Source organism: Lissotriton helveticus, chromosome 7 (assembly GCF_964261635.1).
Source record: "Lissotriton helveticus chromosome 7, aLisHel1.1, whole genome shotgun sequence".
NCBI classification, from domain to species: domain Eukaryota; kingdom Metazoa; phylum Chordata; class Amphibia; order Caudata; family Salamandridae; genus Lissotriton; species Lissotriton helveticus.
The window spans coordinates 659,970,752-659,987,470 of NC_136068.1; positions in this window are offsets into that span (position 1 = coordinate 659,970,752).

Sequence of the window (16,719 nt, forward strand, 5' to 3'; positions counted from 1 at the left end):
GGGACACGGCTATATTTTCCGGATCTAAAGGTATGCAGAACAGAAAGGAATTCACAAAGACCTACGTTTACCAATTGTAGACATTAAATGGATTGGACAGAGAGGGTTAAAGTGGCACCACTTGATGCCATTGGTGAAATCCTTTTTGCATCTCCAACACCCTGACCTCATATTTGTGCACTGTGGTGGCAATGACCTAGGCACTTTGACTGGGGTCAGTCTGGAAATGCTTATGAAGGACACCTCTGGAGAACTGATATCACTTTTCCCCCAAACTGCCTTTGTCTATTCTAACACATGCCAAAGGCAGAAATGGAACTGGTCCAATCAATTTTCTCCACAGATTGAAAAAGCTAGGAAACATGTGAATAAATCTGTTTCTTCTTTTCCCTGGACTTTAGAATGGGGTCCATAAACCACACAATCTGTGTTTCAATATGCACGGCATCTATAGGAGAGATGGTGTACATTTTACAGATAAAGGGAACAGAGTCTTCCTCTTGAACTTTAGACTCTGCATCGGTACTTACTTGTAGGTACTAAAATCTCTCAATAAACACAAGGGCTCTTTTTAGAGCCACCCAACATCTAAACACATAAGCCTGATAGATATCTGAAAAATATTTTTCTTTTTCTGGCTTGGATACGCCAGCATACATGGTACGATACGCGTACCCAACGCGTGCACAGCAGAGGTCGCGCTGAGTGGCGCGCTTGCTACGAGTATCCTAATTTTACCGTAAAAAAAAATAGAAAAATAATCTGCCCTTAATTTAAAAATGTAGTGCCCCAGGGCTTCTCCTAATTTATTTTTTATATAAAAAAATGGGGAGGGGGCTGCGTGGCCTCCCTCCTGAGGCTTCTTTTATGCCTGGGGACCTGATCCCTCGGGGCTCTGCCTCATTTTTTTTAACCTTTGTTGAGGAGGAGGATGCGTGGCCCCCCTCCTAGGCCACTTCTGGCCCTGGGGACTCCATCCCCTGGGGCTTGGCCTCTCATTGGGGACCGTAGGGGTGTCCCCAATCCCCCCACGGTCCCTGCTGGCTCCATGCGTCCTGCAGGAGCCGGCATTGCCTTTCTACATGGGGAGCAGCTAACATGCTTATCCCCATGTAGAAAAGCAATAGTCTTTGGTTTTTGGAAGAGAGCCCAGGTTTCCTGCTCTCTATTCCAAAAACCAAAGCAGTTTGCGCGGCTCCTACCCTACCATAGCAAACTACAGTGTCCCGGGGGTAGGCGCCCCGGGACACTGCAAAAGCCGGCCCTGGGGGGTGGCAGTCCCCAGGGCCAGCACAAGGCGCACGGCCCCCCTCCCAACATTTAAAGCCCCCCGGGGGGGGTGGCCACCGGGGCTGGGGGGTCTGTCATGGACTCCCTAAATTTAAAAATGTTGTGTCCCAGGGAGCTGGCGGTCCCCGGCGTGTGGGGGGGCTTGAGCCCACCACACAGGTTTTCAAATGTTTTTTTTTTAAAAGAAGCCCCGGGGGTGGCAGTCCCCGGGACTGCAGGTGGGCCATGAGCCCCCGCATACATAATGTTAAAGCCTCGGGATGGCGGTCCACGGGCCCCCATTATTATAAAAAAAAGTATCCTACGCGCATTCCGCAATTTAAAAAAATAATAATATTTTTTGGGGCCTTGGGGGTCCTTGTGGGACCCCCTGAGCATGCCTAGGGGATCAGGGTGTTTGTACCCTGACCCCTTTGCGTCTTTTGCACACTTCTTTTTCAGTTTTATTGTGCCTCGGTTCTACCGAGACACAAGATGGCTGCCAACACTTCCTGGTTTGGAGTGTTGACAGACAGTTGACAGCCAATTAGCATGCAGCTCGTGCTCATAAGGGTACGCGGAGGATACGCGTACCCTACGCGCCCAAAGATATATCTATGATTCTACTTTTGATTTTCTCAGGAACTACTGCTCGGATTTACACTATTTAACAAAAAGCGTGATTTATGAACCAAACTCTACCTATTTGCCAAATTTGGTGTAATTCCGTTCAGCAGTTCGGGCTGTAGCCGTGTCTAAAGGTACCTACTGAAAATTGCATGGGCAAAACACATTTTAGGACCCCCCTTTTTTCTCAGCCCCCGCTTGACGAATCACCCAGAAACTTTCAGGATATCCCAATCCCAGGAAACTTCCCATCTTCTTAGAGAATTTCGCGAAGATTCATTGACCGGCGCCAAAGTTATTCCAAATAGAATGTTGCCGATTTCCTATGGAAACTAGGTCCTAACTATAACTACCTACTGGCGCCCACCAGTAGGAGGTAATATTTATATATATATATATATATATATATATATATATATATATATATATATATATATATATATATATATATCCACGCTCAATATTCTCCCAGTTCAGAAAGAAAATACAGCTATATTACTTCACGTTGGACACATGCCATTTTAAGAGTTTGTTTTTGCAAGTTTAACGTTTTTGCATTATGTATCTCTTGATTTAAGCTTTGTTTACACTCACTGTCAATATAAGCAGGCATGCTTCGTTTTGTCAAAATTTTTGACCATTCAAAGATGGCGCGTGTCTTTCACTGACACTAGGGCGCCAGTCCTTCCTTCATTTCCCATACATGTCGATTTGAATAAATGGCGTTTTGAGATACTACCACTGTAAACACACTGACGAAGGTAATCTACCGAAACGCGTCTGTGAAATAAACTGCTGCTGCTGCAACTAACCCCGCGAGTGCTGTATTTTCTTTCTGAACTGGGAGAATATTGAGCGTGGATACGTAAACGGAGCATCACCGTAAACGGCACTCGTCTGTTTGTGCCCCGTCTGTTGCTGCAACAAGGAGCGTGATATATATATATATATATATTTTTTTTTTTTAAAGAAATAATGTATGAATCAAACTGGTTTGGAGGGGGGGGACAATTTCAAGCCTCCTCAGCCTGCAGCAATGTTATACTTTAGGAACAAAGATCTTAAAAAGCGATGTTGTAAAGATTGTAGAAGGGGACAGACAAACAAAACATGGTTTAGATCCTGCATCCAGGTACCACATAAATGACAAAGTCTATCCTGTCTCGGAAGACCTTTCCATTCTCCAGTTAATATTTGCGAAGCGAATTCAGCCATAGCAGCAAGATGGTTCTACCCACTCCTTGGGGAAGATTCCAAATAACTTCAGGTTGAGACAGTTTATAAATACTACTCCCCACTATAATGTCATAATTGGACTGTGTTGTGCACAGTGCAGTATCTCTTTTGAGAGAAACTTTGTTAATAGTTTTTTAATTCGAGTTTTCGAAACTTGTTTAGGAAGCGAGCCCATGCTACCGTTCTCAAAATCAAACAAGTTTACAGCTTTCTCGTGATTTCCAAAAAGGACACTTTTACCTTTTAAGGAGGAAAAGATTTCCTCGCGTAGTGCTTCCCATAAAGGGTTTTTCACACTGTTCAGTAAAGCATTACTCCATCTTAGATACGCAGCCATAGCAAACACATATGTATAAAGCAGCCCAAATTCTAGCCAAGACGCTGCGATAGGGGCAGCTGGAGTGTACTTCATATATCCCTGATAGGCTCTGCGCATTGGAATAATATACACTATAGTTTTGACATCGGACTGAGGTTAGTATGTCTCTATAGAGTATACATTAAACTTAATTACTTGTGTGTGCCAGCTAACTCAGAGGTCACTAGAAACTTCTCGAATAAACAAGAAGGGATTAGTTTCTGACAACTGCATAAACATGACAACTTTGTTTCCCTTAGAATCGGAACAATCTCAGAATCGTGGAAACAATAGATAACCATTTCACTCAGTCAATTGTGCACGCTTCGTTTCTACAGAGTTTGTACAGAAATAAAGAGACAGGCGTTTCAATAAAAAGGGTTTATTGAACAGTCTTATTTCTCATACAAGAGATATGAACTGCTACAATTGTAAGACAGAATGCAAAGTATAATACGTACAACATTAGCAGTAAGATAAAATAATATTGCAATAGCATGGTTTGAAGCTATGACATATATTCATAAAAACCCTGTCGGAGGGAGGGGTTGGAAACAGAAGCGAGGAGGCCGTAGGGGATTAATAATGATTTTATTTCTTGTAAATACTTATAAACACAAAAAAGGGTGTAGTAAAGGAGTAATAGTGCTAGTTCGTCAGTTGGCGTATCACAAAGTCTTGAATATTCTCTGGAAGGGTTCTCTCTTGGAGTTCTCTTCACTTCGGAAAGAACAGAGTCTGGGGTTAATTTCTGTACTCCGTGGTATGACCAGAGCTTTTTACCACACATCGTGAGGGGTAGCAAAACATAGTGAGGGTAAAAAAAGAGGGAATGGAAGAAAAAGGCGTGTTAGAAAAAATACACGAGGGTATTCACGACGAGTAGTTCCAGAATAGTCGTAGTCTGGGAAAGGAGGTTTTCTAATGCACAGGTGATGATTCAAGGCAGACACCCTAAGCAATTGTGAGGGTTTAAGGAAGATATTGAAGCAGTTGTGAAATTCTCAGCAGGCACTGCGGGGAGTGAGGGGAGCAAAAGTTATGGCCCATGACTCTCTTGCCCGCCCTTTCCTTTTCACATGCCCCCTTCCCTAGCTACATTCCTCGTTCTGCCGCGCCCCTTCTCCGGAATCCACCAGTCTTCGGACCCCTTGTCTGGGTTCTCCTCGTCTTGGTCATGTTCTGGCTGGAGTTCTTCGGCGACGTTCCTCTCGACCGCAGGTCCTCGCGTCCCTGGCTCTCTCCTGTTTCCAGATATCGACAACTGTGGCAGTCTGCTGTTGCTTTTTATGAACCGGTCTGGTGATTGATTGTCTTCTTCAGATTGGTAGGCCTGTTGTTCTGTCCCGCCCCTTGACAGCGGGGTTGCTTCCGGGTCAGTTTCCCCGGGCTTCAAGAGGAAGGGAAAGTCCAGTGTTACAGGGGAAAGTTCCGGCTCCCGTTTGCCTCTTTCTATCTCTTGACCAGAAAAGTAAGGGACCCACGAGGGATGTAATGGGGTTTCCATGAGTGTCATGCTGGGGCGTGCGGGGGCTTCCTGGCAAAAACATACATAAATAACACAGGCTAAAATACTCATCTGGTGCTTCTAAAATAATCCTACCCCAGTGTACCTAACCTAAGTGTATTACGAGGGAAGAAGTAGGTGCTTTTTATCTAGAGTCTAGTTTATCTATAGTTGCCAAGATTTGCCAAAAGTCCCTCTAGGTACTAGTCCGCTCCATACCTTAGAATGAGAGAGGTTGGAATCTCTTTCCCGGGTCTCGATCTCTAACACCCCGCAAGGGGAGTCAGAAACTCTGGAGCTGGATTCTCTGCGAGGAGGACAACAGCGTCTGGTCAGTGTGTCAGATGGGGACTCGATCTCCTTCCAAACTTGCCGTGGCAAACCACGTCATGCGAGTATGCAGCTGGATTGTACCGTGCTGTGTACCGTGGTTTGCCATGGCAAGTGAAGGTATATTTATACCTTGAAGGTGTTTAGGAATGCCAGTATTGACGTCGAATGCAGGCATACGAACGTCATGAATAAACCCCATAGGAATAGATGTTCATGCATAATAAATGAGTTCTTGGAGAAATCAATATCCAGGCAAGGGGAAATCCCAAAATCTTAAGAGTCTGGTTTTCCAAGAACTCGTTGTGACAAAGATGAACGGATGTAGGTGACCACGTCTGTATTTGGTTAGCATGGAGCATGCCTAAAAAGGGCTGGATTTCTATGCCTAAATAAGGTCAATGTGAATTGTACCTTTATAAGGGCATGAATCGCGAAATGTATATACGTTATCTAAATCGATACACAGCACCCACTCCACTTTCGTATGAACGACATTACTAAATCCTAAACATGTTAAACATATCTAAAATAGATTTGCGCATGATTTGCTAAAAACATGTCCAAAAACATATTTCTAAAAAATGCATTTAAAAGTCTTTCTGTAAGCAATAAAGCAATGATTCATTCTAAGCATATATAGATGTTAAAATGCTACATGAATGAATCATAAACATATATACATGATGAAATGGCTCGTAAATACAGAAGAAAGAGGGCCGAAACCATTTCATTTCAGATTACATAATCATGTTGCTGTGGACAAGGTCATATATTATCTCTGGAAGTTTTCAAATAATTCTTGTTCTCTATGAATAGTTCTACTATAAGTAGATTAGATGTGCCAAAAAGTAGGCATGACTGATGGGAGTGTTAGACAGATGTCTAGCATGCATTCTTCACCGCAAAGCAGGCAGCATAGAACAGGTAAGATGCAATATTTCCAGATTGGTCTGAATGACAGAAACCATGTGGTATTTCATTCTCGTGACAAGGTAAACCCAAAATTGGACGATGTGCTCACAACACTTCATCTCCAATAGAGCTCTCTCTATGGTGCTTCCAGTGATGCTGGTGATTTGGCTTGCCATAGTAGGAGCAAAAATAGTATCCCTGCAACAAGTCCAAAAAGTAGTGGCAGTCCGCCAAACACAGAGTGCACGAAGTTTGGATATCCGAGGACTGCTTGAAAAGTTGCTAACAGTCCTGAACACACTTTCTTAAATAGATGCACAATACTGCTTGTATCAGACATGTTTAAGATAAGTTCAAACATTTCTGAGAAATGAATAGGGCAGTTTGTATTCAAAAGGGCATGTATCTCGGCAGAAGTCCTTGCGACTTGTAGATCATATGTTTCTTTGGCCGAGGTCAGTGGCACAGTTTTTTGTAAAAGAATGGCTTTCATTCTGCATAGGGTATCAATTCGTATAGAAGAGATGTTCAGTGAAGGCCATAAAGGCGACTCCCTGGCTGTCTTGGTTTGTGGAAACAATACTTGCATACAGCAAGTGACCCTGGATGAAACAGTCAATAGTTATGGGATACCTGGCAACATGCCACAGCAGCTGTGATCATTCAACATGAGGTAACTTCCATCAGAAAGTAGTCCAAACATTGGATTAACCACTGCAGTTGGTGAGCCTTGCAGGTGACAGGATAAGTTTGTGGTGAAACCATCGCAGGCCCCTTGTAAGTTAATACCCTGACAAAGGAGAGAACCGCTTAGAGCGTTTTCACAGTTAGAACCTTTTAAGGAACACTTCACGCCCCCACTCCAACATCTGTGTGTGTATGGTAAATTCCAGGATGTCATGATATATTCTTTATCCAATCTTTCATATTTGCCTGCTGGTATATGTTTTAGGCAATACTTAAAATGGAAAATTGTAACAGGCAGAGTAGTTTTACTATGTATTATCTACTCAGTAGCTGGGTTTTCTGTCACTGTGAATGGTATTTCCAGTTTTTCAATGCTTAGCACCATATAGTCTGCTCCCCTTTGTGACAGTTTGATCTATTTATCAGTGAGATTGACTTCTGAAAACAAGCAGTGACATAGTGTTGATTAAACGCCAAAGCACATAGCCTGACCGCAAGATTTGGAGCATCCAGCCTAATAGCATGATAAAACGTAATTGAAACTGACCATGTTGCAACATGACCAAGTCTTATTCCATGATGTCTATGGTAGAAGACACAATGCAGTCCAATGAATATATCCTGGATGACATAGTTGTTAACCCATTGTCTAGTACAGAGAGAGATTTCTCTAAATTAATACGATTAATTTCCCGTATTCGTTCTGCAGTCTCTGCTTGGGTAAACTTCCATATTTCGTTATAAGCAGCATACATACTGGCATATATTAAACATTTTTGACGCAGTTTTCTTGGTCCTACCAAGACTTGCCTAAGATCTGCACCATCTTTAAGTAACGGTAAGTGTTGTTTTACATCCTGTAGTGTAGATTTCTGTAGCCAATTAAGGCAAAGTTTTTCTCCACTGTATGTTGTTACTACCCCAGGATGCTGTCTTTGAACATATCTTGGGTCTGGCCTATTGGTAGTGAAACCCTGTGTTTTGTTCAGGAATCGATCTTGACAGTTGTTTGTGTCTGTGGGCCAGAGCAACCATTTGTTCCATTCTGGATCTGATCTGGTGTGATGCAAAATGTTATGTACGTCAACCTTCCCCCTTGTAGTGCTATTATTTGCAGGTATAGGTATGGATGGTGTGTTCATGTCTTTTATCTTGGCTAACCCAAGGCAAGACGTTTGTTAGATAGTGTCATTCAAAAACATAGTTTGCTAAGGGATGATACAGGCTCTAAACAAAGCTTCTACCCCCTGCACTTGCCAATCTTTTGTACCCCAGACAGATTTTGTCTCAAAGTTGTCTTTCCATACATCAAAACCCTGTCTAGACAGTTGGGCAATAAAGGCTGCAGAATAAATCTGTTTTGTATTCGTTAACAAATTTTTCGTTCCTGCCTTGTTCACATTTTTATAATAAAATGATTCTGGATTTGATAAATTGAACCCTGAAAAAATGGAAACTTCATTGCAAAAGTTTTTGAGTTACCCTTTGGAGATGTAGGCAATGTTCCCATTTGTTATACATATATACATTTCTAGGCATTGCAGATGTGTGCAAGAAATGATGACCATAATGGTTATAACAATACATGTGTTCATAGTCTGATGAACCATCTAAATATTCATGATTTGTCAATACTGCAGACATTTCTAGATGAGACATCATGTTATTAACTGTCTCAAAGTCCCAATCATCAGAAAAGGTACTAGAGGTAATAAAGTCACTTAATGAAATCTTGAATAAGTGTGGAATCTTCAATAGCTCAGACGGGCCAAAAACGTCATATTCAGTTCTGTCCCAAACGATACTATCTGATATAGGAACGGCTGTGATGTTCACTGCTGACAAGTCTCTTTGTTCACGATGGGATGGTTTGTGTGGCTGGAGAAGTAAATTCACTCTTTTACTTGTTGTGTCCATTTGAATATGTCTTCCATTTATCAGCATACTCAGAGTTATTACCAGAGCTAACCAAAGTAGAAAGAAGAATATTCCCAAAACAATGCATAGTTCAATCCAAGGTGAAACCAGATAAGTCTTTTTCAGGAGATGAAAAAAGTCTGTCGCTTGTTCTTTGAAAGTTCTTTGTGCTGGCGTCGTTTCAGGTTTGCTGGGATCCTCAGAAAACGTATCAAAGTTAATGAAATAGCCAGAGGCAGTTCTGTCAATGGTTGGAATTGCATCAGGATTCATTGAAATCGGTGGAATCACTTGATCACTTCTTACTTCATTGTAGACAGGTGTATCAGGACGAACTGTTATTTGGGTCTCAAGAGGAACGAGTTCCATAGCTTTGTTGCTTAGTCCTTCTTTTCTCACTGCAAAATCTTCAAAGATGATGAGTCTCAGTTTGAACCTCTTGGATTGTAGCTAGCAGAGTGTGTCTGCTACATTGTCATAGTTCACTTGGCCTACTGCTTAGTATCTGCCACATAGTGTGGTTTGATCAGGTCGATAGACACAAATCTTTTCTCCTTTTTATAAGCAAGGGGCGGCAGTAACACTGTTCTTGATCTGTGGATTGCTAGGACAGGTACTGGTTGTCTGTAAGAAGGCCCAAATTCCTTCTTGTCCACGATCTTTTCTCTGACTAGATCACCAAGCTTTGGGATCCAGACAGGCCTAGCTGGGACGGTCGGTCTTTCCCCAATGGTGGTTGGCTTCAGGAACACCTTGCTTTGTTTCAATCTTAATTCATTTAAGTCCTGTAAAAAAAAAACGATCTTTGATATCAAATTTCTTATTTTCCACCACTGTTCCATGACAATCAAGGTCCGGAACCAACATTCTTGTCCCAAATAGGACCTCATATGGAGTGACACCCCCTAGAGAACTTCTTGGCAAATTATTTAACCTACATTGGACCCCATAGAGGTGTTTGACCCACCCATCACCCAAACCTAATACCCTAGCTGTTATAGACTGCTTAATGTCCCGTTTTTTTTCTTTCCACAACCGAATTTTCCTAAGGATGGAATGGATCAGAGTACCGCAATTCAACGCCCAAACTGGTCATGGCTTCTTTGTAAGCTCGAGAGCTCGTGCAGCGCCTGAACCACACCCCTTTCTGTACAAGGTCCCAGCCATCGCATCCACTCAAGCAGCATAGCAGGGGAATGCAATATTGCTCCAGCCTGATTCTGCAGCAGACTGTGCCATGCGTGTCTAGTGGAATTGAAAGAATCCAAAATACCCGTTCTGCGGTCTACTGGCTCAAATACCAGAGCAAGTAAAGGGATCGGTTCCAAAAACAGTCTCTCCATACGTAAGAATGGAATATCCGCCTCCCCATGTATCCAGGTGTGGAGCTGAGCACCTTGTGCCGCCGTATAATATAGTTCGAAGTCAGGCGCCCCAAGACCACCCAAGTGATATGGAAGTGTAAGGACTTTCCACTGTACCCTCGCCTGTTTGCCGGCCCAAGCCAGTTTTATCATGGATTGCCTGAGTCTGTGGAAGAAGACACGCGGCAACACTATGGGTATGTTTGTGAATAAAAATAGCAGCCTGAGTAGGACCACCATCTTCATGATCGAAATTCGCCCCATTAGTGACAATGGTAAACGGGACCATAGTTCCACATCATCTTCCATAATTTTCCCTAAATACTATCTCTGGTTTCGTGTGTAGCCTGATTCCTAAATATCTAAAAGACTCCGCAGACCATTGCAGAGGGTATTCCATATCAAATTCCGTTGTGACTGGAGTGAGTGGAAACACCAGCGACTTTGCCCAATTAACTTTCAGCCCTGACAGAGCACCAAAGTGGATGACCTCCCTGATGATTGAAGATAGATTATTTTTAGGATCCCTAACATACAGCAGCGTATCGTCCGCATAGGTAGACACTACAATCTTGTACGTCGGGAATCCAAATCCCTCATTTCCATGATACTCCCGCATTGCACATGCTAAGGGTTCCGCAACCAATGCATATAGGAACGGCGACAGAGGGCATCCCTGCCTGGTCCCTCTAGTTATAGGAAAGGAGTCAGTACCCAGGCCGCCTAGGCAGAGCCGTGCCGTAGGCTTATAGTATAAGGTCCCAATCAACTGTAAGAAGACCGCCCCTAGTCCCATTCTCATCAGAAACTGCCTCATTCACGCCCATTCCACCGAGTCAAATGCTTTTTTCCATATCTAGAAAGACTGTGATCACCTTGTTTTCCTGCTTAACATGTTGCATGGTACCAAACACCAGGCATATATTGTATGTAAGATTTTTATATGGTATGAATCCCGCCTGCTCTAAAGCGACTAGGGTGTTGTTAGACATAAGAGCTAGTCTGGTAGCCAATATCTTTGTAAATATCTTAGTATCCACATTGAGTAGGGAGAGCAGGCGATATAAGCTGAACTCCTCAGGGGGCTTCCCTGGCTTAGGGATGGCGACCAGTAGGGCTTCCCTCATGGACAGCGGGAGAGTGCGGGTGACACACATATCATTAAAGAGGGTAACTAGATGGGGGAGTAGCAGATCTACAAAGGTTTTGTAGAAGGCAACAGGTAAGCCATCAGTCCCCGGGGTGCTGCCAGCTTTCATCCCTCCCAAAGCCTCAGTGATCTTGTCCTTCTCAATGGGATGCATAAGGAGTTCCCTGTGCTTGTCTGAAAGGAAGGGTAGCCGTATATGTTCCGGGTAGTTCGTTATTTGCTCGTCCTCCCCTTCCGACTGGGACCTGTCCAGTTCAGAGTAATATTGTTTAAAGCGGTCGGCAATTTCCGTCTCCTCCATCAGTAGTTCCCCATCTGCCGACCTGACCTTCGAAATCAGTGTTACCACGCCGTACTTTCATCAACCGAGCTAACACAGAACCAGGCCTGTCTCCTTCCCCATAGGACCTAGCCGTGGCGTACTTTCCCATATGCTTTACCTCACTATCTGCAGCATCATGCTATTCCTCAAGCAGCGTCTTGATCTCCGAGTCCAGTGCCTCACCCCCCCAGCGAGCTGCTGTCCCTCCAGATCCTTCAGCTTGGATTCTAAATCAGATAACCTCTTCCGTATGGCTTTGAGCACACACGAGTGCTTAGCGATCGCTATACCTCTAATGTAGACTTTAAATGTTTCCCAAACAGTCTGGAAATTATCAACTGAACCAATATTGGTATAAAAAAACAGGCTCTATGGTGTCAGCCATTTCCTCCCTAAATAACGGGTCCAGCAGGGAGTAAGGGGGAAATCTCCATGTAAATGGCGGCAGGACTTCTTAGGCGTGTCCAAGACCACCAACAGCAACGAGTGGTCAGAAAGAGTGCCTGGCAATATCACACATTGCAAACCTGATCTATCAATGAAGTTGAGTCTAGCCAATAGTGTATCCATTTGTGTATATTGTAGTACGCTGAGTAGTGTGTGTAGCCCTCTCTGCTGCTGTTGCACACCCGCCACAAATCGCATAACTCCAAACAGACCATCACCCGCTCAAGCTTTCTCACAGCCGCCACCGGGTTTCAAGGAGGTCCTGCCGATCTGTCTAGGTCAGGGTGACGTACCAAATTGAAGTCGCCTCCCCACAGAACTTGGGCGTTCCCTTAGGGTTTGATGATTTTAGCTATATCCCCAAAAAACTCAGGGCAGTCAAAGTTTGGGGCCATACACATTGACTATGAGCAAATCCAAGCCCCTACCAAGCCATTTACATATTACGTAATGGCCCTCAGTGTCGGCGTGCAGCTGTGTAAGTGTGAATGGTGTTTTGGGATTGATCCAGGTCAGTACACCCCTAGCATGTGAAGTAAACCCCGCTGAATTAATGTATCCATCCAGCCCCCAAAAACGGACCAATTTGTTAGAGTACTGCTGGGGTTAGCTTTGTTTTTACTGCGCTCATAAAACAAATGAAGCTGCAGGCCAACAGCATATCACCTCCCTCGAAGCAAGCCTTCACCACTTGTCTACATGTTCGTATCTGACTTTCATTCAGGTGATATTTTAATAGCTGTCTTCGTTCCTTGTCTAAGCCCTTGCAAATTCACAGTAGGTGTAAGACATCATCTTTGGTGTTGCCACACAGTCTGCAATAATTAGATGTGTCTGAGTGCTTCCATGGAGGGAGGTACCACTTTACAGGTAAGATTCCCAACCTCAGAAACAAAAAACTTTCCTTCATGATTCTCGAGAAGCCTATTCCTAGGTATGCTTGTGGCTTGCACCTCGAATAACTCTGAATTAGAAACCATCCATGAGCCCTCCTGCTTAGTGCTGCTTTGTCTTCTTCAAGCGATACAAACTTTACTGATTTATTTACAAGGTCCTTGAAGGTCTTGTGGGGCATACTGGTTTCCCATAGGTCCTGTAAAGCAAGCAGCTTTATTACTGACTGAAGATAGGCCATGACAGGACTGACTTTTTTCCTGCCTGCCTTTTTTGCTTGTCATCTCCTTCCATAAATGTGAGTTCAATGTGCCAGGATCAGCTCCCTTTACTTTATGCCAGCACTTGACATAGGCACGCTTCTGTGTTATTTCCTGAATTTGAAGGCAGAACTCTAGCCTTATTTGTGCTGGCGAAGTATATTGTGGGGGATTGAATATTTTTCTCACGGCCTTGGAGACCACCTTATCCAAAATTACCTAATCTCTCCCTCTCATCGATTGACTACCATAAGTGAATGTAGGTAAAAGCCTAGATCAAAGCACTTCTAGTAGAGGGATATGATTGGGGCCGATTTTGTGCTTAATGTCGTTTAATGCGACTGCCAATAAGGGCCCTCTTCTTTTGATAGTCGCTTTTTTTTAGATATGTGCCCTTCCTGTCGAAAATTATTCCCAGATACTTATATTTGTCAACCGTCTCCAACAGCCGGTCCCCCAGCATCCATTGGGGTTGGTATTTATCACTCTGCTCGTTTAATACCATGGCTTTAGATTTTTCAAGTTTATACTTACCCATTGTTGTTTGCGAAGTTGCTCATGGTATTTATCAAGTGCTGCAGGCCAAATGGAGTTTGACTGATCAGTATCAGATTGTCTGCATACAGTAAGTTTGAAAGTGTTAAACTCCCCAGATTGTGAGCATGATGGTTGCAGTTATCCAGCTCTATAGAGAGATCAGACACAAAAAGGTTGAACAGGGTTGGAGCAAGGACTCCGCCCTACTTCAGCCCTTTGGGGTCTGAAGCAGGGCTGCGTCCTTGCTCCAACCCTTTGGTGGTTGGTATTTTCCTTGACAGACAGTCCCCCGCCCCAGCTTAATTTAGACCCATATCTTAGAGTGGAGGAGGTTTGGAGCTATTTTCCACCCGGAAAGTTTTGTCCAGAGCTTCCCCCTGTCACTACTGTCAAAAGCAGCTTTATAACCGATGAAGCAGACCAATAGTGGCTTGTTGATAGTTTTGGTTATGTCTATTAAAAGTGAAAGAGCAAGAATATTTGTTGTTGTTCCAATGCTTTTTTGAAAGTCTTTTTGATTGTTGGGAATTAGGGCTTTTTTCAATGCCCATGCCTTGAGTTCGTCCAGTAAAAGACCTCAATTAGTGCAATGAGCCTATAATTCTTCGGATGAATCTTGCTACCTTTCATGTGGATTGCTTAAATAATTGATCCCTTCCAAGAATCTGGAATTCTTTCAGCTTCCATGATATTATTAAAGAGGGGTATTAGAGCTTTGACCCAGTAATTTGGATCCTGCCTATAGAATATTAATGGTAAGCTGTTGGGCCTGGGTGCTCCTTCCTTTTGGCTTTTACAGATTCTTTTCACAATATGTTTATTTGAGAAGAGGGGAGCAAGTTCCAAACCTTGTTGTTTTGGGGTCTGCCGGTCACATTCGTGCACCGGTCTGTCTTGATTAATTTCGCCTACTTATGTATTAAAGTGATGCTGTAAGTAAGTACTTTGCCGAGGCGTTATCCGTTATATGAGAATTTATTTCCGGAGCCATTGGGTTCTCCATACTGTTGATTGTGTGCCAAAACCTAGCACTGTTGTTGGTTTTTGCATCATGTAGCAATTTTGCCCATATTGTGTCAGCATTTTCCTTTTTCGCTTGCCAGATGATTTTATTTTTGCAGGCCTTTAGCCTCCTTAATTCCAACTGTATATTATCAACTGGGCCATTTTGCGAGACTGCGCAATGCTCTGTTAATTTTGCTCTTTATTTGTCTTAGTTCAGCATTTTGAGTTGTCGAAAGATTGATTCTTGGATTGCTTGCCAGCCTGCTGAGTACTTCCTATTGGCTTTTTACCCATTTTTTCTTTTGTTGACTGTTTTGGAATTAGATGGATCAAAGCTTTTGGTAAAATATTCCTAAGCTGTTAAGCTGATCCTATACAGCAGTTTGCTTTCCTCCCACTGTGTTTTTGATACTGCCTATAGGTTTCCTGGATCGCTTATTTTATATACGATTCTCCTGTGATTCAATGTGATCTTTCAAGTTGAATCATCAATTGGATCAGTGAATGCTGTTTTGTGAGCAGCGAGTATCAGCTCTTGTGGTTTATGATCACTGTTATCCAGCGTTCTAACCCTGAAAACTTTTATTAAGCTGAAAAGTGATGAAGATGAAAAGGTGTAATCTATTGCGGTGTTTGTGAAGGTATTGTGGAGGGTTGCAGCTTGAGGGTGTTCCCCTGCGAATCAACGGTTTAATGCTACCAGGGACTGACTTTCTAGATCATTTAACAGGTCTTTAGAGATCTTAGTTTGCTTGCCCCACTTGCACTCATCCTGGAGTGGGACCCCCATGCTGATTGTCGGTCCTCTTCCAGCCTATCCGAGTCCGTGCACCCTGTGTGATGTATTTCCTATGGGAACTGTATCAATATTTCTGTTTCTGACCCTTGTCCGGTTAATATATCAATAGTGGCCATACAACGGCACAGAAACCCGTTTTCTGATTAGGTCATAGCGCATGCTACCACGTTAGGCAAGCACTATTCCCCCAGCCCCCATAGAAAGCATACCGAGTTCTCAAAACAAATCAAACCTCCAGCAACCTGGGAAATCCCCCGCAGCTATTGTTTTGATTTAACCAAGAACTCCAGTAAAGAATGTACGAACGACCAGTTCTTATGACATCCTTATTGACGTATTTATGTCCATCCTTACGTCAATCTCGGCACCGTTCAGGTATAAATATTACCGACATTGCCCTAGGCAAACACGATGGTGGTGACGAGATTGGAGCAGCGATACTTGCTGAGGAGCCCAGCTGATGCAGAAAAAGCCCACGGACGCTGCCCCTCCCTTTTGACGCGCTGAGAGAGAGACGCTGCCTTTTCTCTTGCCGAGAAATCCAGCTCCGGCGTTCCTAGCCGCCCTTGCGGGCAACTGGGATATCGAGTCCTGAGATTGAGATACCAGCCCTCCATCCTTCTAAATCCCAGGTACTGAACTGAATAACCCCTCACAGAGAATTCTTGAATCAGATCCTTGGCAAAGCAAACTTAACTTAAGCTACTTATCTACTCCCGCCCACGTATTAGGCTTAGGTCAGGTACACTGGGGTAGGCGTAGTTAGAAGCACCAGTTGAGTACGATTAGTCAATGTATGTATGTATATAACTTTTATCCATTTTAGTATCATATGGCTAAGAAACCATATAAATGCTTTTACAGTATTATTTTATAATTCTGTTTTTACTGTATGCACTTTACTTAACTATAAGTATTGCAATAATACCGATTCATTTCTCTTGTATGAGAAAAGAGACTGATCAATAAATAACATCTTTTTATTGAACCACGCCCATCTCTTATTTCTCTACAAACTGGTGAAACTAAGAATGCACGTACTGACTGAGTAAAATAAGTTGTCTTTTGTTTTCACACGACTCTAGAGATATACTC